A 24,539-nucleotide genomic window follows, 5' to 3' on the forward strand; every position below is an offset into this window, starting at 1 on the left:
CTTAAACTAGATGAAAAACTAGACAAATGCCTAAAAAATGGGGTTAAATTTGTATCCAGGAAAGCGCCAACAATTGGAAGTAAATGGCTTTCTAAAAAAGGTTTTTTCAAGTGTGGTAAGCACCCTTGTAATGTATGTCAACATTGTCACCTTGCAAATACTTTTACATCCTCAGCAAACAATAGTACCTATAATATCAAATATAGACTAGATTGCTGTTCAAAATATGTGGTGTACTTAATAACTTGTCAAATTTGTAGACACCAATATACAGGTTCTACTAGTCATTTTTTGAAGGACAGAATACGTGAGCACTTGACATCACTAGAAAAGGACCCACCCAAAACACCAGTAGCTAAACATTATGCTAATCATCGAGTGAAATAAAATAAAATCAAAAATCAAAAAAACGAAAGAACAGACAACTGTAGTAATATCAAATTATTTGAACAAATTTATTTATTCCCTGTATATCCGCTCTATTTACTTCACTTTTTCTACATCCATGCCTTTGAAAGCCTCAAACTAAAATACTATTACCAATTCTAATTAATATTAATCAGGTTTATTAGTTCATTATTTTATCTTTCTATATCTTATGTAGTGGAATAAATATTAAAATGAATTAACACTAAAGAATGATATAAATTAAACCGAAAATACACTAATCAGGTGTAAAGTTCAAAAACTGCTTTTTCACACTAAATATACAACTTTTAATACTGTAATATTTTAGTGTTGATATGAACTAACGGCTCTAATATACTTAGTTAACCCAGCCAAGTAATAAGATAAACTATTGAAAAGTATAAAAACTCTAAACAGTGACGAAGGGGTTAATTATAAGACTGATAAGATTTCAGACAAACGAAGAATTCAAATGGTCTGAAAGCCATATAGCAAAAGTAACAGAATCTCCAAAAATGAAAAAACAACCATACATACTATGTATTACAAATAAAAATAGTAACTAAAAAGCATCAATGCAGTGGAATTCCAGCAGAAGTAATGCATTACAATGTAGCTATAAGAGTTTTTCAGTTCCTTGCTATAGGCATTAAACATTTAAGAGCCGCATAGTGTCATAGGTTATTGATTTTAAATTTTAAATAATAATTCACTTTAAATTAATACACGTAATTTGCACGATTAAAAATATATATTCATTAACATTTTTTCAACACACTTTATCACACATATGTATCGATAATTTTGAAAACACAGTCTGTTACTGTGACATCACACCAAGGGAGGAGTTTTTTAGATAACCATTTAAAAGTATGCTAATCACACACACCTCCACATCTTTGACAAAGTGCCAGAAGGGCGTGAAACGCGTCAGATGACGTCACACTCCACACACCTGTGTCTGCTGGTAGTCACACCGCTATTGTTTGCCGAGTGTTTGTCCGACATGCCATAATAAAGGTATGATTGATTCACTTTACTTCGACTCATGTGCCAGTGTTGTGCTTTAAATAGTGGACATTTTTGGTCTGGGAGCTTTCTATAGGGGAAATTCTTCTTTGTTTATTATATACCTGGAACGGGCAGCCTGGTCTGCAGGTCTGGGTTTGTGCCGGGAGAGGCGCCGACGCAATATTCCTTGTATGCTCCAATACAGACCTTACCGCTGAGTATCCTTAAAGTGAAGGTAAATTTTACTCTATCATAAGACATAAATGTGTCTATTTTTACTATAAGAAGCTGATCGCTAACTTTATTTTTCAATTTTTAATCAATATGATTATTATATTTATATTATTATACTCCTACCGTTTCCATGTATGCTCCTCCCCACCTATATTTCCGGAGTTTCAATGCTGTGACGTATAGAGCGGTCCCACCCGCTCTATACGTATCTCCCAAGCGCGTGCACGACCTTCATTTATACTGCGCATGCGCGAATCGGCGATTCTGACAACTTTTGCGCATGCGATAGTCTAAACTTTCCTGCACCAATGCGCATGCGTAAGCAGACACTCATACAAGTCCTAATGACATGGAATACGCTTGCGCAAAACGGGAGCGCGTATCGAGTTTAAGATTGACACTCTAAATGTAACGCATGCGCAGTTTAAAAGGGAGACGGGTGACGTGGATTGACGGGCACCTAACGGCCAGAATTGCAATTGGATGTTAGGAGAACGTGATCTGGAGGTTAAAAAAAAATAGAAAACGGGTTGAATCGGATCAGCTAAAAATCGTTATTTATTACAGTGATAACTTTTTACATCGACATTTGTGTAAAAGATGATGAATGAAACTCCTACTAATTTTGGTCAATTAATCTAATTCAGGATAAAGAAAAAGGTAACTTAACCTTCACTTTAAACTCTCACCAACCTATGTATATAAGTTCTTACATAAATTATGTTTTTTCTATCGTGATTTAGATAGAGCATGCAATTTTAAGCAACTTTCTAATTTACTCCTACTATCAAATTCTTTTTATTCTCTTGGTATCTTTATTTGAAATGCAAGAATGTAAGTTTAGATGCCAGCCCATTTTTGGTGAACACACTGTGTTGTTCTTGCTGATTGGTGGATAAATTCACTCACCAATAAACAAGTGCTTTCCATGGTTCTGAAACAAAAAAAATAGCTTAAATGCCTTCTATTTCAAATAAAGAAAGCAAGATAACGAAAAAAAATTGATAATAGGAGTAAATCAGAAAGTTGTTTAAAATTGCATGCTCTATCTGAATCACGAAAGAAAAAAAATTGGATTCAGTGTCCCTTTAAGTATTTTATAGCTTAATAATTTCTTTAGCCTTGCGCTATTAGAGTGAATTTCTACCAAATGTACCAACATTTAATACCAACATTTAATACTCTTTCATTATTCTCTAACTAAGCTTAGTTCATTTGTAGCGTTTGTATTTATTTCTGTATGTCTTTAATCATAAATGTCTTCCTAATATTTATATATATATATATATATATATATATATATATATATATATATATATATATATATACACTAGTGAGTCTTTGATTTATCATTGGTGGCAGTGGCTTCTTTCTTTTCAGTGGCCGAGCGGTTCTCCAAAACTGCTCAGGTCACTTCCTCCCTTCTGCCTAGTTACGGTCGCGGGAAGTAACGCTCCTCACACCACTAAACGCTGCACAGTTTTCTCCTCATCTCCGGCACCGTGTTGAGATCCTCAAAAATTGTAACTGCGTAAGTGGCACTGGAAGGACATATTGTATTGATATTTATGTGCTCTGTACAGCAATGTGCCTATGTTTAGTACAAAGGTAAAGTGTTCCTTTTTAAATGTTATTAACATATTGATTGACTATATATAGAGTACTTTCCTAAGTGTATTTCAAGCCGCTGTAGAATAATAGTTAATTACATCGATTTCTTAAATTTTATGGTATAAGTTTTATAGGTTCAGCTTTGGCCTAAGTCAGATTGTTTATAGATATTCCTCTTTAACCCTTTGAGTGCTAAGCACTTTCCCACCTGGGTGCTAAGCACATTTGAGGGTTTTTTAATTTTACATTTTTAGTTTATTTTATTTTTTTTACTTTTTTTCTTTTCATTTCATCCCCAAGACTTATACCATTGGAAAGTTTACCTTTCCAATAGTGGGTCATGGGGGTCTGTAGCTGCTTAGATGCCTGAGATACAGGCTTCTAAGCAGCATGCCCCCTTTCCCTATATTGTTAATTGTCTTTTTTTACATAAAGTTGCGCGGTGACGTCATTACATGTGACGTCACCACGCAAAACGGGAAGCCCCGGCGATGCCTGTCAGTCTACAGGCACGATCGCCGGGGTAGGAGCGGGTGGGAGCCCCCAGATCTCCCTCAAGGTGGGAGAGTGCTAGCGACGGCTCTGAGCCGTCGTTAGCACCTGAGTGAGAAACTCTGCGACGGCTCAGAGCCGTCGTTAGCACTCAAGGGGTTAAAGTGAAGGTCCATTTTGATGAATTAGTGGCCGGTTTTTAATAAACCTATTAAAAACAAGGGCACTTTAATTCATCAAAATTGACATTTCACTGTTTTCTTTAAAAAACTTACCTTTTAATCCTGAATGCCGCTCCAGCGATTCCCCCGGCCGTTGGAAGCCTATGCAGACGTCAGAAATGACGAATCAGGCTTCCTCCAATCACAGCTTCCCCCCCCGGGGGAATCTTGGCCTGATACAACGCTGTGATTGGAGGAAGCCGGATTCGTCATTTTGGACCCCGGAAAACGGCTTGCGACAGGCGGTGAAAGTGCTGGAGCCGGATTAAAAGGTAAGTTTTTGAAGAAAACTGTTAAATGTCAATTTTGATGAATTAACCCCTTAATGACCACAGCACTTTTCCATTTTCTGTCCGTTTGGGACCAAGGCTATTTTTACATTTTTGCGGTGTTTGTGTTTAGCTGTAATTTCCCTCTTACTCATTTACTGTACCCACACATATTATATACCGTTTTTCTCGCCATTAAATTAACTTTCTAAAAATACCATTATTTTCATCATATCTTATAATTTACTATAAAAAAATTTATAAAATATGAGGAAAAAATGAAAAAAAAACACACTTTTTTAACTTTGACCCCCAAAATCTGTTACACATCTACAACCACCAAAAAGAAAACATGCTAAATAGTTTCTAAATTTTGTCCTGAGTTTAGAAATACCTAATATTTACATGTTCTTTGCTTTTTTTGAAAGCTATAGGGCCATAAATACAAGTAGCATTTTGCTATTTCCAAACTACTTTTTTTCAAAATTAGCGCTAGTTACATTGGAACACTAATATCTTTCAGGAATCCCTGAATATCAATGGACATGTATATATTTTTTTTTAGAAGACATCCCAAAGTATTGATCTAGGCCAATTTTGGTATATTTCATGCCACCATTTCACCGCCAAATGCGATCAAATACAAAAAATCGTTCACTTTTTCACAAATTTTTTCACAAACTTTCGGTTTCTCACTGAAATTATTTACAAACAGCTTGTGCAATTATGGCACAAATGGTTGTAAATGCTTCTCTGGGATCCCCTTTGTTCAGAAATAGCAGACATATATGGCTTTGGCATTGCTTTTTGGTAATTAGAAGGCCGCTAAATGCCGCTGCGCACCACACGTGTATTATGCCCAGCAGTGCAGGGGTTAATTAGGGAGCTTGTAGGGAGCTTGTATGGTTAATTTTAGCTTTAGTGTAGTGTAGTAGACAACCCAAAGTATTGATCTAGGCCCATTTTGGTATATTTCATGCCACCATTTCACCGCCAAATGCGATCAAATAAAAAAAAAAACGTTAAATTTTTCACAATTTTAGGTTTCTCACTGAAATCATTTACAAACAGCTTGTGCAATTATGGCACAAATGGTTGTAAATGCTTCTCTGGGATCCCCTTTGTTCAGAAATAGCAGATATATATGACTTTGGCGTTGCTTTCTGGTAATTAGAAGGCCGCAAAATGCTGCTGCGCATCACACGTGTATTATGGCTAGCAGTGAAGGGGTTAATTAGGAAGTTTGTAGGGAGCTTGCAGGGTTAATTTTAGCTTTAGTGTAGAGATCAGCCTCCCACCTGACACATCAGACCCCCTGATCCCTCCCAAACAGCTCCCTTCCCTCCCCCACCCCACAATTGTCCCTGCCATCTTAAGTACTGGCAGAAAGTCTGCCAGTACTAAAATAAAAGCTTTTTGGGGGGTTTAGGTTTTTTTAAAAAATAAAAAAATAATTCTTCTGCTGTGTAGGACCCCCCTTAGCCTCCAACCTCCCTGATCCCCCCAAAAACAGCTCTGTAACCCTTCCCTATCTGCCTTATTGGGGGCCATCTTGGGTACTGGCAGCTGTCTGCCAGTACCCAGCTTGCACAAAAAAGGGCTTTTTTTTTTTTTTTCTTAGTGTTTTTTTTTTCTGTAGTGTAGCTTCCCCAAACACCCCCCCCCCCCCCCCCCCCCCCACCACAAACCCCCACCACAAACCCCCACCACCTCATTGATCGTATTTTTTTTTTTACATTTTTTGAACTGATTGCCTTTTTCTGTAGTGTAGCGGTTCCCACCCGCATATTTAACGCCACTGCAACTCTCAATACCAGAGTTGCTTACGGACGCGGCCAGCTTCAAAAACGTGCTCGTGCACGATTCCCCCATAGGAAACAAAGGGGCTGTTTGAGCTGAAAAACAACCTAACACCTGCAAAAAAGCCGCGTTCAGCTCCTAATGCAGCCCCATTGTTTGCTATGGGGAAACACTTCCTATGTCTGCACCTAACACTCTAACATGTACCCCGAGTCTAAACACCCCTAACCTTACACTTATTAACCCCTATTCTGCTGCCCCCGCTATCGCTGACCCCTGCATATTATTATTAACCCCTAATCTGCCGCTCCGTAAACCGCCGCTACTTACATTATCCCTATGTACCCCTAATCTGCTGTCCCTAACACCGCTGACCCCTATATTATATTTATTAACCCCTAATCTGCCGCCCACAACGTCGCCTCCACCTGCCTACACTTATTAACCCCTAATCTGCCGACCGGACCGCACCGCTATTATAATAAAGTTATTAACCCCTAATCCGTCTCACTAACCCTATAATAAATAGTATTAACCCATAATCTGCCCTCCCTAACATCGCCGACACCTAACTTCAAACATTAACCCCTAATCTGCCGACTGGAGGTCACCGCTATTCTAATAAATGTATTAACCCCTAAAGCTAAGTGTAACCCTAACACTAACACCCCCCTAAGTTAAATATAATTTAAATCTAACGAAATTAATTAACTCTTATTAAATAAATTATTCCTATTTAAAGCTAAATACTTACCTGTAAAATAAATCCTAATATAGCTACAATATAAATTATAATTATATTATAGCTATTTTAGGATTAATATTTATTTTACAGGTAACTTTGTATTTATTTTAACCAGGTACAATAGCTATTAAATAGTTAAGAACTATTTAATAGCTACCTAGTTAAAATAATTACAAAATTACCTGTAAAATAAATCCTAACCTAAGTTACAATTAAACCTAACACTACACTATCAATAAATGAATTAAATACAATACCTACAAATAACTACAATGAAATAAACTAACTAAGTTACAAAAAATAAAAAAATATTTACAAACATAAGAAAAATATTACAACAATTTTAAACTAATTACACCTACTCTAAGCCCCCTAATAAAATAACAAAGCCCCCCAAAATAAAAAATGCCCTACCCTATTCTAAATTACCAAAGTTCAAAGCTCTTTTACCTTACCAGCCCTGAACAGGGCCCTTTGCGGGGCATGCCCCAAGAAATTCAGCTATTTTTCCTGTAAAAAAACACATACAATACCCCCCCCCCCCAACATTACAACCCACCACCCACATACCCCTAATCTAACCCAAACCCCCCTTAAATAAACCTAACACTAAGCCCCTGAAGATCTTCCTACCTTGTCTTCACCTCACCGGGTATCACACTGATCTGTCCTGGCTCCGATATCTTCATCTAAGCCCAAGCGGGGGCTAGACATCTATCATCCGACGGCTGAAGAAGTCCAGAAGAGGCTCCAAAGTCTTCATCCTATCCGGGAAGAAGAGTAGATCCGGACCGGCAACCATCTTCTTCCAAGCGGCATCTTCTATCTTCATCCGATGAGGACCGGCTCCATCTTGAAGACCTCCACCGCGGACCCATCTTCTTCCGACGACGACTTCCCGACGAATGACGGTTCCTTTAAGGGACGTCATCCAAGATGGCGTCCCTTGAATTCCGATTGGCTGATAGGATTCTATCAGCCAATCGGAATTAAGGTAGGAAAATTCTGATTGGCTGATGGAATCAGCCAATCAGAATCAAGTTCAATCCGATTGGCTGATTCAATCAGCCAATCAGATTGAGCTTGCATTCTATTGGCTGTTCCGATCAGCCAATAGAATGCGAGCTCAATCTGATTGGCTGATCGGATCGAACTTGATTCTATCAGCCAATCAGATTGAGCTTGCATTCTATTGGCTGATCGGAACAGCCAATAGAATGCGAGCTCAATCTGATTGGCTGATTGAATCAGCCAATCGGATTGAACTTGATTCTGATTGGCTGATTCCATCAGCCAATCAGAATTTTCCTACCTTAATTCCGATTGGCTGATAGAATCCTATCAGCCAATCGGAATTCAAGGGACACCATCTTGGATGACGTCCCTTAAAGGAACCGTCATTCGTCGGGAAGTCGTCGTCGGAAGAAGATGGGTCCGCAGTGGAGGTCTTCAAGATGGAGCCGGTCCTCATCGGATGAAGATAGAAGATGCCGCTTGGAAGAAGATAGTTGCCGGTCCGGATCTACTCTTCTTCCCGGATAGGATGAAGACTTTGGAGCCTCTTCTGGGCTTCTTCAGCCGTTGGATGATGGATGTCTAGCCCCCGCTTGGGCTTAGATGAAGATATCGGAGCCAGGACAGATCGGTGTGATACCCGGTGAGGTGAAGACAAGGTAGGAAGATCTTCAGGGGCTTAGTTTTAGGTTTATTTAAGGGGGGTTTGGGTTAGATTAGGGGTATGTGGGTGGTGGGTTGTAATGTTGGGGGGGGTATTGTATGTGTTTTTTTACAGGAAAAAGAGCTGAATTTCTTGGGGCATGCCCCGCAAAGGGCCCTGTTCAGGGCTGGTAAGGTAAAAGAGCTTTGAACTTTGGTAATTTAGAATAGGGTAGGGCATTTTTTATTTTGGGGGGCTTTGTTATTTTATTAGGGGGCTTAGAGTAGGTGTAATTAGTTTAAAATTGTTGTAATATTTTTCTTATGTTTGTAAATATTTTTTTATTTTTTGTAACTTAGTTCTTTTTTATTTTTTGTACTTTAGTTAGTTTATTTCATTGTAGTTATTTGTAGGCATTGTATTTAATTCATTTATTGATAGTGTAGTGTTAGGTTTAATTGTAGGTATTTTATTTAATTTATTTATTGATAGTGTAGTGTTAGGTTTAATTGTAACTTAGGTTAGGCTTTATTTTACAGGTAATTTTGTAATTATTTTAACTAGGTAGCTATTAAATAGTTCTTAACTATTTAATAGCTATTGTACCTGGTTAAAATAAATAAAAAGTTGCCTGTAAAATAAATATTAATCCTAAAATAGCTATAATATAATTATAATTTATATTGTAGCTATTGTAGCTATATTAGGATTTATTTTACAGGTAAGTATTTAGCTTTAAATAGGAATAATTTATTTAATAAGAGATAATTAATTTCGTTAGATTTAAATGATATTTAAGTTAGGGGGGTGTTAGTGTTAGGGTTACACTTAACAGATTAGGGGTTAATAAGTGTAGGTAGCTGGCGGTGACGTTGTGGGGGGCAGATTAGGGGGCAGATTAGGGGTTAATAAATATAATATAGGGGTTAGGGGCAGCAGATTAGGGGTACATAAGTATAACGTAGGTGGCGGTCGGCAGATTAGGGGTTAAAAAAATTGAATCGAGTGGCGGCGATGTGGGGGGACCTCGGTTTAGGGGTGCATAGGTAGTTTATGGGTGTTATTGTACTTTAGGGCACAGTAGTTAAGAGCTTTATGAACCGGCGTTAGCCCAGAAAGCTCTTAACTACTGACTTTTTTCTGCGGCTGGAGTTTGGTCGTTAGATTTCTAACGCTCACTTCAGCCACGACTCTAAATACCGGAGTTAGAAAGATCCCATTGAAAAGATAGGATACGCAATTGACGTAAGGGGATCTGCGGTATGGAAAAGTCGCGGCTGAAAAGTGAGTGTTAGACCCTTTTTTGACTGACTCCAACTACCGGCGGTAGCCTAAAACCAGCGTTAGGAGCCTCTAACGCTGGTTTTCACGGCTACCGCCAAACTCCAAATCTAGGCCATAATTTATGTAAGAACTTACCTGATAAATTCATTTCTTTCATATTGGCAAGAGTCCATGAGCTAGTGACGTATGGGATATACAATCCCACCAGGAGGGGCAAAGTTTCCAAAACCTCAAAATGCCCATAAATACACCCCTCACCACACCCACAATTCAGTTTAACGAATAGCGAAGTAGTGGGGTGAAAAAGAAAGGAGTAAAAAGCATCAACAAAGGAATTTGGAAATAATTGTGCTTTATACAAAAAAATCATAACCACCATAAAAAAGGGGTGGGCCTCATGGACTCTTGCCAATATGAAAGAAATTAATTTATCAGGTAAGTTCTTACATAAATTATGTTTTCTTTCATATAATTGGCAAGAGTCCATGAGCTAGTGATGTTTGGGATAGCAATACCCAAGAAGTGGAACTCCACGCAAGAGTTACTAGAGAGGGAGGGATAAAATAAAAACAGCCATTTCGCTGAAAAAAATTAATCCACAACTCAAATATAAGTTTATTCTCATAAATGAAAGGAAAAAAATTAAATCATAAGCAGAAGAATCAAACTGAAACAGCTGCCTGAAGAACTTTTCTACCAAAAACTGCTTTCGAAGAAGTAAATACATCAAAATGGTAGAATTTAGTAAATGTATGCAAAGAAGACCAAGTTGCTGCTTTGCAAATCTGATCAACTGAAGCTTCATTCTTAAAAGCCCACGAAGTGGAGACTGACCTAGTAGAATGAGCTGTAATTCTCTGAGGCAGGGCCTGACCCGACTCCAAATAAGCGTGATGAGTCAAAAGCTTTAACCTCGATGCCAAAGAAAAGGCTAAAGCCTTCTGACCTTTCTTGGAACCAGAAAGGATAACAAATAGACTAGAAGTCTTCCTGAAATCTTAAGTAGCTTCAACATAATATTTCAGAGCTCTCACCACATCCAAAGAATCTAAGGAACTCTCCAAATAATTTTTAGAATTAGGACACAAGGAAAGGACAACAATTTCTCCATTAATGTTGTTAGAATTCACAACCTTAGATAAAAATTTAAATGAAGTCCGCAAAACTGCCTTATCCTGATGAAAAAATCAGAAAGGATATTCACAAGAGAGAGCAAATAATTCAGAAACTCTTCTAGCAGAAGAGATGGCCAAAAGAAACAACACTTTCCAAGAAAGTATTTAAATGTCCAAAGAATGCATAGGCTCAAATGGAGGAGCCTGTAAAGCCTTTAAAACCATATTAAAACTCCAAGAAGGAGATATTGATTTAATCACAAGCGTGATATGAACCAGAGCCTGAACAAAACAGTGAATATCAGGAAGCTTAGCAATCTTCCTGTGAAATAAAACAGAAAGAGCAGAGATTTGTCCCTTCAAGGAACTTGCAGACAAACCCTTATCCAAACTATCCTGAAGAAACTGTAAAATTCTAGGAATTCTAAAAGAATGCCAAGAGAATATATGAGAGAAACACCATGAAATGTAAGTCTTCCAAACTCGATAATAAATCTTTCTAGAAACAGATTTACGAGCCTGCAACATAGTATTAATCACAAAGTCAGAGAAACCTCTATGACTAAGCACTAAGCATTCAATTTCCATATCCTCAGATTTAAAGATTTGAAATCCTGATGGAAAAAAACGAAACTTGAAACAAGGTCTGGCCTTTATGGAAGTGGCCAAGGTTGGCAACTGGATATCCAAACAAAATCCGCATACCAAAACCCGTGAGGCCATGCTGGAGCCACCAGTAGCACAAACAATTGCTCCATGATGATTTTGAAGATCACTCTTGGAAGAAAAACTAAAGGTGGGAAAAATATAAGCAGGTTGATAACACCAAGGAAGTGTCAACGCATCCACTGCTTGCGCCTGAGGATCCCTGGACCTGAACAGATACCTGGGAAATTCCTTGTTTAGATGAGAAGCCATCAGATCTATTTCTGAAAGACCCCACATCTGAACAACCTGAGAAAACACATCTGGATGGAGGGACTACTATGTAAAATATGACGACTGAAATAATCCGCTTCCCAATTGTCTATACCTGGGATATGAACCACAGAAATTTAGACAGGAGCTGGAATCCGCCCAAGCAAGTATCCGAGATACTTTAATAGCTTTAGGACTATGAGTCCCATCCTGATGATTGACAAATGCCACAAGTGATATTGTCTGTCTGACAACAAATGAACGGTTCTCTCTTCAACAGAGGCCAAATCTGAAGAGCCCTGAAAATCGCACAGAGTTCCAAAATATTGATTGGTAATCTCGCCTCTTGAGATTTCCAAACCCCTTGCACTGTCAGAGATCCCCAAACAACTCCCCAACCTGAAAGACTCGCATCTGTTGAAATCACAGTCCAGGTTGGACAAACAAAACAGGCCCCTAGAACTATACAATGGTGATTTAACCACCAAGTCAGAGATAGTCAAACATTGGGATTTAAGGATATAAATTGTGATATCCTTGAAAAAACCCTGCACCATTGGTTCAGCACACAAAGCTGGAGAGGTCTCATATGAAAACAAGCAAAAAGGGGATCGCGTCCGATGCTGCAGTCGTGAGACCTAAAACTTCCATGCACATAGCTACTGAAGGGAATGACTGAGACTGAAGGTTCCGACAGGCAGCAACCAATTCAAAATGTCTCTTGTCTGTTAGAGACAGAGTCATGGACACTGAATCTATCTGGAAACCTAAAAAGGTGACCCTTGTCTGAGGAATCAAATAACGTTTTAGTAAATTGATCCTCCAACCATATTTTTGAAGAAACAATACTAGTTGATTTGTGTAAGATTCTGCAGAATATAAAGACTGAGCTAATACCAAGAAATCGTCCAAATACGGAAACAGAGAAAAATTTTTGCTGGAATGCGTGAGAGAAAATATCTTCTCACAGGAGGTCTTACTCTGAATCCTATTCGGTACCCCTGAGAAATCTTAATCTGCCCCCTACTAGCTGAGCTGGAATGAGGGCCGCACCTACATGCGGACTTAGGGGCTGGCTTTGGTTCCTTAAAAGGCTTGGATTTATCCAATTTGAAGAAAATTTCCAATTGGAAACAGATTCCTTGGGGGAAGGACAAGGTTTCTGTTCCTTATTTAGTCGAAAGGAATGAAAATGGTTAGAAGCTTTAGATTTACCCTTAAAGGGACATGAAACCCATATTTTTTATTTTGTGATTTAGAAAGAGCATACAATATTAAGCAACTTTCTAATTTACTTCAATTACCTAATTTGCTTCAATTTCTTGATATCCTTTGCTGAAAAGCATATCTAGATGGGCTCAATAGCTGCTGATAGGTGGCTGCACAATGATGCCTCGTGTGATTGGCTCACCAATGTGCATTGCTATTCCTTCCACTAAGGATATCTAAAGAATGCAGCAACTTATATAATAGAAGTAAATTGGAATATTGTTTAAAATTGTATTATCTACCTGAATCATGAAAGAATTTTTTTGGGTTAGTGTCCCTTTAAGTCTTATCCTAAGGCAAAAACTCCCTTCCCCCAGTAACAGTTGAAATAATCAAATTCAACTGAGAACCAAATAACTTATTACCTTGGAAAAAAGAGATAGCAATCTGTACTTAGAAGTCATGTCAGTATTCCAAGATTTAAGCCACAAAGCTCTTCTAGCTAAAATAGCTAAATACATAGATTTAACATCAATTTTGATGAAAAAAATGGCATCACAAATAAACTGATTAGCATGTTGAAGCAAGCGAACAATGCTAAATAAATCATAATCCAATTCTTGTGGTGCTAATTTCCAACCAAAAAGTTGATGCAGCTGCAACATCAGCCAAAGAAAATGCAGGCCTGAGAAGATGACCCGACTAAAAATAGGATTTCTTTAGATAAGATTCAAATTTCCTATCTAAAGGATCTTAAAAAAGAAGTACTATCTTCCATAGGAATAGTAGTACGCTAAGCAAGAGTAAAGAGAGCCCCATTACCTTTGGGGATCTTTTCCCAAAACTCCAATGTAACTGCTGGCAAAGGATACAATTCTTTTTTAAAAAACCTTTAAAGAAGGAATAAAAGAAGTACCAGGCCTATTCCATTCCTTAGAAATCATATCAGAAATAGCACCAGGAACTGGAAAAACCTCTGGAATAACCACAGGAGGTTTATAAACAGAATTTAAACGTTTACTAGTTTTAATATCAAGAAGACTAGTCTCCTCAATATCCAATATAATCAATACTTCTTTAACAAAGAACGAATGTACTCCATTTTAAATAAATAAGTAGATTTGTGAGTGTCAATATCTGAGGAAGGATCTTCTGAATCAGATAGATCCTCATCAGAGGAGGATAATTCAGTATGTTGTCGGTCATTTGAAATGTCATCAACTTTATGAGAAGTTTTAAAAGACCTTTACATTTATTAGAAGATGGAATGGCAGACAAAGCCTTCTGAATAGAATCAGCAATAAATTCTTATAAATTCACAGGTATATCTTGTACATCAGGGGCCCGATCCGATATGCAGCGTCGCCCGCAAAAGCCGGCGACTCCAAATTTTGCGCTGGCTTGGTATCACATATACGGCGTAACCTAGAAGTTACGCTCGTATATTTCTGCCTTCGGCCGCAGTTTTTTAGCCCATAGACAGGTATACCAAACCAGCGCAGTTTGGTATCCAATATACAGCGTAAGGACTTACGTGGTGAAAATTGAGAAATTCTACTCCATTTTCACCTCGCCACAAATTGCAAGCGTAGTAAGCCTTACGCTGTCTATTGGAGCCCCGTAACTCCCTAAACTAGCTGCTAAATAAAACCTAACACCTAACGCATGCGCAATGTCTATCTACCTGTCAACCGCGATCCCCCGCCGCAATCACTAATAAAGTATTTAACCCCTAAACCGCCACTCCCGGACCCCGCCGCCACCTACATTAAATGTGTATCCCCCTAATGTGAGCCCCCTACACCACCGCCATCTACATTATCTACCCCCTAATGTGAGCTCCTTACACCGCCGCCATCTACATTATCTACCCCCTGTGAGCCCCTACACCGCCGCCATCTACATTATCTACCCCCTAATGTGAGCCCCTTACACCGCTGCCATCTACATTATCTACCCCCTAATGTGAGCCCCTTACACTGCCCCCATCTACATTATCTACCCCCTAATGTGAGCCCCTTACACCGCCGCCACCTATATTAACTACCCCCTAATGTGAGCTCCTACCCCGCCACCAGCTATATTAAAATTATTAACCCCTAATTTAATCCCCCTACACCGCCGCCAGCTATATTACATTAATTAACCCCTAATCTAATCCCCCTATACCACCTCCACCTATATTAAATTAATTAACCCCTAAAATACTAAACTATCCCTACCACTAAACCTAAGTCTAACTCTACAAATAGCCCTGAAAAGGGCTTTTTGTGGGGCATTACCCCAAAGTAAACAGCTCTATTGCCAGCCCTTAAAAGGGCTTTTTGCGGGCCATTGCCCTAAAGTAATCAGCTCTTTTACCAGCCCTTAAAAGGGCTTTTTGCGGGGCTTTGTCACAAAGTAATCAGCTCTTTTGCATCTAATCTAAATCCCCCTACACTGCCGCCACCTATAATAAATATATTACCCCCTAATCTAATCCCCCTACACCGCCGCCACCTATATTGAATACATTACCCCCTAATCTAATCCCACTATACCGCCGCCACCTAATTATATTAGGGTTAATATAGTTAATATAGTTATTATATATATATATATATATATATATATATATATATATATATATATATATATATATATATATATATATATATTAAGTATAATAACCCTATCTAACTCTAACACCCCTAACTAAATTCTTATTAAAATAAATCTAATTAATATTAATATTATAAATTAAAATATTCCTATTTAAATCTAAATACTTACCTATAAAATAAACCCTAAGATAGCTACAATATAATTAATAATTACATTGTAGCTATTTTAGGGTTTATATTTATTTTACAGGTAACTTGGTATTTATTTTAACTAGGTACCATAGCTATTAATAGTTAATAACTATTTAATAGCTACCTAGTTAAAATAATTACCAATTTACCTGTAAAATAAATCCTAACCTAAGTTACAAATACACCTACACTATCAATAAATTAAATAAACTACAAATCTCTAAACTAAAATACAATTAAATACACTAAACTAAATTACAAAAAAAACAAACACTAAATTACAAAAAATAAAAAAGATTACAAGAATTTTAAGCTAATTACACCTATTCTAAGCCCACTAATAAAATAATAAAGCCCCCCAAAATAAAAAATGCCCTACCCTATTCTAAATTAAAAATTAACCAGCTCTTTTACCAGCCCTTAAAAGGGCTTTTTGCGGGGCATGCCCCAAAGTAAACAGCTCTTTTGCCTGTAAAAAAAAAAACACAATACCACCCCCCAACATTAAAACCCACCACCCACATACCCCTACTCTAAACCCACCAAAACCCCCCTTACAAAAACCTAACACTAAGCCCCAGAAGATCTCCCTACCTTGAGTTGTCTTCACCCAGCCGGGCCAAACTCTTCATCCAATCCAGGCGATGTATTCATCCAAGCTACAAAGAAGAAGTCTTCCATCTGGCGATGTCTTCATCCAAGCGGCAAAGAAGAAGTCTTCCATCCCGGAGATGTCTTCATCCAAGCGGCAAAGAAGAGGTCCTCCATCGGGGCGAAGTTTTCCTCCAAGCGGCGTCTTCAATCTTCTTTCTTCAGCCCTCCGACGCGGAACATCCAGCTGGCCCGACGACTGAACGACGAATGAAGTTTCCTTTAAATGACGTCATCCAAGATGGCGTCCGTCGAATTCCGATTGGCTGATAGGATTCTATCAGCCAATCGGAATTAAGGTAAGAAAATCTGATTGGCTGATTCAATCAGCCAATCAGATTCAAGTTCAATCCGATTGGCTGATCCAATCAGCCAATCAGATTGAGCTCGCATTCTATTGGCTGTTCCGATCAGCCAATAGAATGCAAGCTCAATCTGATTGGCTGATAAAGTGTGAGCCCTCTGTGCCCGCTGCAGTTACGCTTACATAGAATTTACAGCAAAGTTGTAGTTATTTCCCCTTATAAAACAATTTTTCTTAATTTTGTGACTTATAGGAGGTTGCTCCTTTACTAGAGAGCATCCAGTGCTATTTTATTTTATACTTATATTTTTTTCTTTTCGTTTATAATACAACTTGATGAAACATTTTTATTAAAAGTGGCATGGTCCACAACACTGGGATTATTTTATTAATGTATATAATAAACGTTGTTTTAAATAATTTCATTTTTCTACACAATGAACTCACTTACCCTACATATATGAGATGACAATCCCCCCAAGTGTGCCATAATAATGCCTCTGTTCTTTTTCTCTTCTAAAATTTAAACTATATCTTGGCATTAGGCACTACCTTATCCTATACTTAGGTTTATTAGGATTTAGGTTTGTGGATTATCGCCTCCAGTTCTTTCCCACCTCTCCCTTTAGGTTAAAAGGGAAATATTTCGTTAAGAATGCTTCTATGTAAGACTGAAATGCATCCACGTGGATTTCAGTTTTGGCTAGAGTGTCCCTTTTAAAAAACAGATTCACTTGTGGGTTAATGGTTAGTACAATGTGCTTGCAAGCAAAAGGTTGTGGGTTCAAATCTGGCAGCAGCTGCACATTTAATGGCTTTAAACAGAATCAACCTCCTCCATTGGAGGCGGATCGTAACCTCATTTCTGCATGCTTTAAAGCAATCCCTTCTTTGTCTGATTCCTCCTATTCAGACCAGAACCACCCAGACCCCGCAAGACCCCGTCCAGCACCTCATAAGGGCAAAGCTCCGGCCCATAGGCCTCACGCCCCTACCCCGGGCATTTCACATAGGGGTGATAGAACCTCCTCCCCAGAGGTAAAAAGGGTCTGAAGAACCCTCTACCCCCAGGGGCATCAGAGCTCAGACTCTGACAATTGTATCTTGGTGTGGGAAACAGAGGACCAATCTGATCAGGATATCGATCCCTCTGTTTCCCATTCCAACACGTCTGTCCCTTCGGCGAGCCATAGGGAGCCAGAAGATGATTTGGTGGATCCTGCGGCAAATCCGATCTTTAGCCCCAAGCTCCAGAATTTGGCGCTAAATTAGCCACTTTTCTCACTAGAAAGGGCAGAGACCCCGGGAGGGGTATGGATAGTGCACTCAGAGGGGTGCAGGATAAATTACTTGATATCTCTGGCCCCCTGGCTCAGATCCTGCACCTCACTGATGAGGCCCTTTTCTCTATTCGAGAATGGGCCTTCCGAACCTTTTGTTTTTTGGGCAATACAAATGTTCCCCTAGCCCTCTTGCGTAGCAATCCCAGGTTGGCGGTCTTGGCAGTAGCAAAAGCGGGCTCCTTTTTTGGGGACCCCTTCCTACAAATTATGAGACATTGTCTCCACTTTCACCTCAATTGAGAAGATTCAATTGGACCTTTCAAGAAAGCTCCCTCCACATCAACTGTCTAGAGCTGTTGGCAGGATCTTTTGCGATCCAATGTTTTTCAAAACAATTCACAGACTGTTTAATTCTTCTTCGGATGGACAACATCTCGGTTGTACAATACATCAACCGCCTGGGCGATAGCAAATTCAAGGCCTTATCAGATCTGGCCTCTGACCTTTATCGGTTTTACGTTTCCCGCAACATCTCCCTCCAGGCGCATTACATTCCCGGTATCACCAATACGGTAGTGGATTGGTTCTCTCGCTTTTGGAGAGATTCCAGCAATTGGCGTCTTTTTCGCCCAGTTTTTTCTTTCTATTCAGAAATTCTTCGGTCCCTTTTTCCTAGAACTGTTTGCCTCCCATACCAACCATTAACTTCCCCGGTACTTCAGTTGGCTTCCACATCCGGGGAGCGAGGCCTCGGATGCCTTCCTCCAACCCTGGCTCCTCATGGGAGCTTATGCATTCCCATCGTTTGCTCTCATTTTGAGATCTCTTTGGATAGTACGGAAAGCCAGGTGTTGCCTGACTATCATCACCTATTTTGGCCTATGCATCCCTGGTTTCCTTTCCTTTTGGAGATGACCATTTCTCCACCTCTTCTACTTCCCCGGAACCCTTCTACTAGATTCGAAAGGTCTCGCTCATCCTCCAGGGTCATCTCCCCCTGCTAACCTGGCAGATTTCAGGGGATCCTGGTCTTCCAAGGGCCTTTCTCGAGACGCTCATTTACTCCTGTGCGAGTCTTGGGCCTCAGGCACTCAAAAGTGTTACATTTCAGCCTGGGCGGAATGGGTTCATTGGTGCAATAGCAGACTAGCTGATCATTTTCTAGCTCCTCCAAATTTAATTGTTCATTTCCAGATGAAGTTTTTTCTCTCAAGAGAAAGTTTATAGCTCCATTATGTAGTACGCTCAGTCGTTTCAGCAGGGCACCCCCCAATTGAGGGTATTCCCGTGGGCAAACACCCGTTGGTTTGTCACATTTTGAGGGCCATTAGTTTGAAACGTCTTCCTCTTTCTTGATATTCTCACCTGTGGGATGTTTCCATCGTCTTCAATTTTCTTTGCTCCTGGCCTCCTAATGAGGACCTCTCCCTGAAACAGCTGGCTGCTTATCTGGCCATGTTGCTATGTTTAGTCTCCTTTCAGAGAATCTCTGATATTCGCGCTTTAGACATCGAAGGCCTCTCCTTTTCTCTGGAGGGTGTTTCTTTTGTCAGTGCATGCTGGCGTGGCCTAGTGGTTAGATCGATGCTTCTAGAATGGAAGGTTGTGAGTTCGAATCCAAGTCAGCATCCTTGCTCTAGCTCTCTTGTCGCCCTAAGAGCTTCTTCCATTTTCTACCATTATTTTCCTGACAATTTCAGTATCTGTGTGGCTTTTTGTCTTAAGCCTGTTTGGCTAGAACCGAAATGTCTCGCTCTGCTCAATAGGCTCAAATTCTTGTTTCTTATGTTCCTCCATTTAGACTGATTTCTTCTTCTTCTCTTGTCAGATGGGTTTGTTGGCTTATGTCCTCAGCGGGCATAGATTTGTCTTTCGGAGTTTATTCGGTAAGAGGAGCAGCGGCTTCCAAAGCCCTTTTGTCCAGTAGTCAGCTTCAAGACATTTTGAAGGCTGCAGATTGGGCCTCTGCTTCTACTTTTTCTTGCTTTTACTTTAAACCAATTCCTCATGCTGCTGATGTTTTTTTTTTCTGTGCGTTAAAAATGCAAAATATGTTTTCAAACTATACTGAACCCTATATTACAAAGATGTTTTAACAAAATTATGCACTCTGGAAAGTTTACCCTAGAATTCTTAGAAGCTTCTATAATAACGCTACTAAAGCCAGATAAAGATTCAAAGGAATGTGGTAGCTATAGACCCATTTCCCTAATATAGATACAAAGATTGATTCCAAAGTTTTGGCAAACCACTTAGCAAAGGCCATCCCCTCTATAAAACATGGTGATCAGGTGGGGTTTATCCCTGGAAGAGAGGGGCCAGACAACATGAGATGATTAATACAAACGCAGAGAAGGGTGAGGTGGGAATATTTATGGGAAACTTTGAGGTTCTTCAAGATCCCAGATCAGTTTATCACTGCAGTAGGTGCCTTGTACTCGTGCCCTTCAGCCACAGTTAGAGGGGTAGATTTAACATCACTAATGGCACTAGATAGGGGTGCCCATTGTCACCCCTGTTCTTTGCCTTAGCGATAGAACCTCTGGCACAAGCAATTAGGACAGAAGATTTAATAAGGGGGATTGACTTTAGAGATTCAAAACATAAATTAGCACTTTTTGCAGACAATGTTACCCTTTTACTAACCTCCCCTCAGACCTCACTATCGGTTCTTATGGACTTAATTAGACAGTTTGGAGCCATTAGTTATTACAAATTAAATGTATCAGACCGAGGCCTTACCTTTGGGAATTCCAGAAGTAGATGTTAAGTGTCTCAAGAGGGACTATAGTTTCTGTTGGACTAAAGACAGTATTAAACATTTGGGAGTGTACCTTAGTCCGGATTTGTCAATGATTATATCTAAGAACTTTATAGATAGATTGCCAGGGTTTCGGTTACTTCTTGACTCTAGGGAGTTTTCTTGGTCTGGGTTGATTGCAGCAAATAAATTGTAATTTAAGCCAAACATTACCTATCTGTTTCGCTGTATTCCTCTTTAGATACCTAGAGTCATACTTAATAGTAATACTTAATAAACTACAAGGATTGGTGTCCTCATATATTTGGAGGGGTAAAAGACCGCGAGTATCTAGACACATACTACAGAAAGCAATCAAACAGGGAGGATTAGCTTTACCAAATATCTTAATTTATCATGATGCCTCCAGACTCACACACATCCTAGGATGGAGCACCGTAGATCCCTCCCTTAGGTGGCAAGAAGTAGAAAAAGATTTAATACGACTAATATGAGATTCTTGGACCTTATTTGGATCGTATTACAGGAGCTGAGTTGGTATAGACCTTCCGGTAATGGTTGACACATTTATCTTTTGGGATAAATACAGACATCGACATAATATAGCTCCACAACCACGCACACTGTAGGGAGTATAATTTTTTGTCTTCAAGAAACCCATATAGGGTTTTGGGTAAATATGGGGAACTTAATGTTGAGAGATTTACTAGAAAATGAGGAGTGGATTACCCCTCAAATCTTTATAGAGAGATATTCGGTTCTGGACAGGTTTCATTTTGAGATCTCTAGATTTTTTAGCTTTACACGTAACTGGGGATTTATGAAAGGACAAATTAGAGATAGAACCATTTAGGAAATTTGTTGGCTAAGAGATCGCAAGCCTAGAGGACTGCTATCCTTTACCTATTCTATATTGACGAATGACTAACTTAGTTAAAAGTAATGCGCATATAGCATGGGAGAGAGACCTAGGTATGGTAGTAGACACCAAGGCCTAGTTCAGAGAAATTATGGTTGCCAAAAAATATCTTTATTGCTCCACCCTTTGGGAAACACACTACAAAATTATAATAAGATGGCACTTAGTGCCTAAACGCCTCCATCAAATATTTAACAATGTGTCACCTCTTTGTTGGAGAGAATGTGGACAGGTTGGTTCATGGATTCATGTGTGGTGGGACTGCCCAAGACTTAGACCTCTTTGGAGAGCATGTTTTGGAATCTTGAGGGACCTAAATTATAATCTGCCTCTAACATCAGAGATAGGGCTACTACATTTACAAATTCCATAAATGACTCTCCCAAGGAAAATTGTTATCATTTACTTTTTTACAGTGGTTAAATTAACAATAGCTAGAGAATGGAAACATACACTTCCTCCTTCTCTCCAGAGGGTTATAGATCTCATTAAGTTTATTAAGAAAATTGAATCTTACGTTTTTAACTTTTTTGGACAAGACTGACTTTTACCTGAACATCTGGGAACAATGGTCAGAGCTCTTTGTAGATTAACTTCAAAAATAAAGGCCTACTCAGTTTTTCCCCTGTGGTATAATAAAAATGTTTTCACTTCCCTTATGTTTATTCCCATTTCCACCCTCCCCCTCCTCCTCCTTCCAAGATTACCAAAATGTCACTCTCTACCCCTTTATTGTGGGTGTATATCCCAAAATGATTCTTAGCATAGAAGTTAAGGTGATAATGTGTCAATTTCATTACAATTATTTCGATTAGCTTTATTATAACGATTAATAACTCTTTAATTGTAATCCACCAATAATTACAACTTGTCTTTATTCCCCTCATTTACAAATAAAGCTTCTTCTTCATTCCTTATAATTTCATGTCAGATATCGTCCTACTAGGTGAACTACTTCATTAGGGAGTGATACTTATTTGTATATTCATAGAAAATTAGGTATCATAAAATCTTATGCATATTAAGATTTGCATTGATAATTGCGACGGGTTGATGTATAATAATTCCCAAGAATTGTAAGTTTTGTTTTTAGATATGTTAACCATGGGGTTATTCTTCTAGTCTATCTCGTTTTCTTTTCTCAATGTCATCTTGTCAAAAGTTTGGCAATGTACTTTGCAATGTATTTATATGTTGCCTTGCAGAGAATGTTGTAACGCTAAATACCTTAATAAAAAACTTTGATTTAAAAAAATAATAAAATAAATATGCAAAATATGAAGCCTCCTGTCTTGCTATAAAATTCGGATTATTATAGCCTTGGTGTATAAATAATCTAGATTTTATTAAAGACAGGAGGCGAATATTTTTACTAACCTTGTCATTTCCCTCCCTATATTAAAATAAATAAATAAATAAATTGTATATGTATTCTTTATATATATCATTTGCATGTCTGTTTATACATGCTGAATAAAATAAGGAGCAGTGGTTATTTGTTTTTTTCTTTGTTTTACAGTGTGATACTTCGCTCCGGATTTCTATTACCATTGTCATCTGTGGTTGATCATTGATGAATGTTTCCTTAGTTCCTGTGTCTTCATCTCAAAGAAAAGAGGACGTTCCTGTGTTGTTTTGGACTCTTATACTATGCCTTGGTGCTGATTGATGCAGTATTGTTGCAACTTTATGCAAATTTTTTCTGTTCTGTTGCGGTTTGGAATTCAGTAAAGATTTGATGCAAAATATTCATCTCCTGTCTTTAATAAAATCTAGATTATTTATACACCAAGGCTATAATAATCCGAATTTTAAACAACTTTCCAATTTACTTCTTTTTACTTCTTTTATCCAATTTGCTTAATCCTTTTATGAAGTAGCAACTATGCACTACTGGGAGCTATGTGAAGACATCTGGTGAGTCAATGAAAAGAGGATTTTTTGTGCAGCCACCAATCAGCAGCTAGTTCCCAGAAATGCCTTGCTCTAGATTTGCTTTTCAACTAAGGATAGCAAGAGAATGTAGCAATTTAGATAATCGAAACAAATTGGAAAGTTGTTTAAAATCGCATGTTCTATCTGACTCATGAAAGAAAATTTTGGTTTCATGTCACGTTAAACAAGCTGGTCTCACTGATTTGTCTTGCCAACGGTATGCAGGTGACGTCCTCTCAAAATTGAAAGTACACTTATTTTAACTACCTAAAAAGTAATATATACTAAATATATACAAAAGCAAGTTAATGCAAAATGAGCCTTTATATCAGCCCCCATATATTCTTCAGTTACCTTCTTTCTCCCATGTGAAATTTTGTATCCCAGAGAGATTCATTACTTTCTATGGGAGTCATCTCTCTGAGACTTGCTCCACTTTTATTATTCAGTGAGTTCAACCCCTGTGAAGTCTGCACTGCTCTCTGGGAAACTAAAGCTGATAGTTTTTCAGTTTTAATTTAAATAGAAGCACAGTATGTAAATGAAGCAGAACTCTGATGTCATGCAGTTCTATATAGCACTGGGCTTGTCTCTCTTTTACATACATAAATGCTGGAAATGCCCCTTAGAGTAGTAAAGTAAAATCTGCCTTTTGAAAATTTCACTAGGGATCTCACAGTGCTGGAGGATCATTTTTGATCATCTCACCTGAGCAGAGAGGTTTTGAACATCAGGCCCCGAGAGAGAGCAGGAAAAAGTGAAGAGGAGGCTAAGGGAAAACGTCTTGAGAAAATAATGAAGATGATGTGTGTAAATCCTTATGAAAATAGGGTGAATATTGGTTGTATAAAGGAGATGGTGTAAAGGGATAAGATGCAGAGTGACCAGTGGTTTAGGAGGATGCTTTTTGTGAGGAA

The 24,539-nt window shown here is 38.6% G+C and overlaps 1 long non-coding RNA gene across 1 annotated transcript in view; it reads left to right on the forward strand.

Annotated features, from left to right (window-relative positions):
- The window catches only part of LOC128659596 (uncharacterized), a 40,721-nt gene extending 17,288 nt beyond the window's left edge, over positions 1 to 23,433 (forward strand). The window contains exon 2 of the long non-coding RNA XR_008402437.1: positions 23,207 to 23,433. This is a non-coding gene — a long non-coding RNA (uncharacterized LOC128659596). The remainder of the gene's footprint in view (positions 1 to 23,206) is intronic.
- The last annotated feature ends 1,106 nt before the right edge of the window (positions 23,434 to 24,539 follow it).

The sequence above is a fragment of the Bombina bombina genome, chromosome 5 (genome assembly GCF_027579735.1).
Source record: "Bombina bombina isolate aBomBom1 chromosome 5, aBomBom1.pri, whole genome shotgun sequence".
Taxonomy (NCBI): domain Eukaryota; kingdom Metazoa; phylum Chordata; class Amphibia; order Anura; family Bombinatoridae; genus Bombina; species Bombina bombina.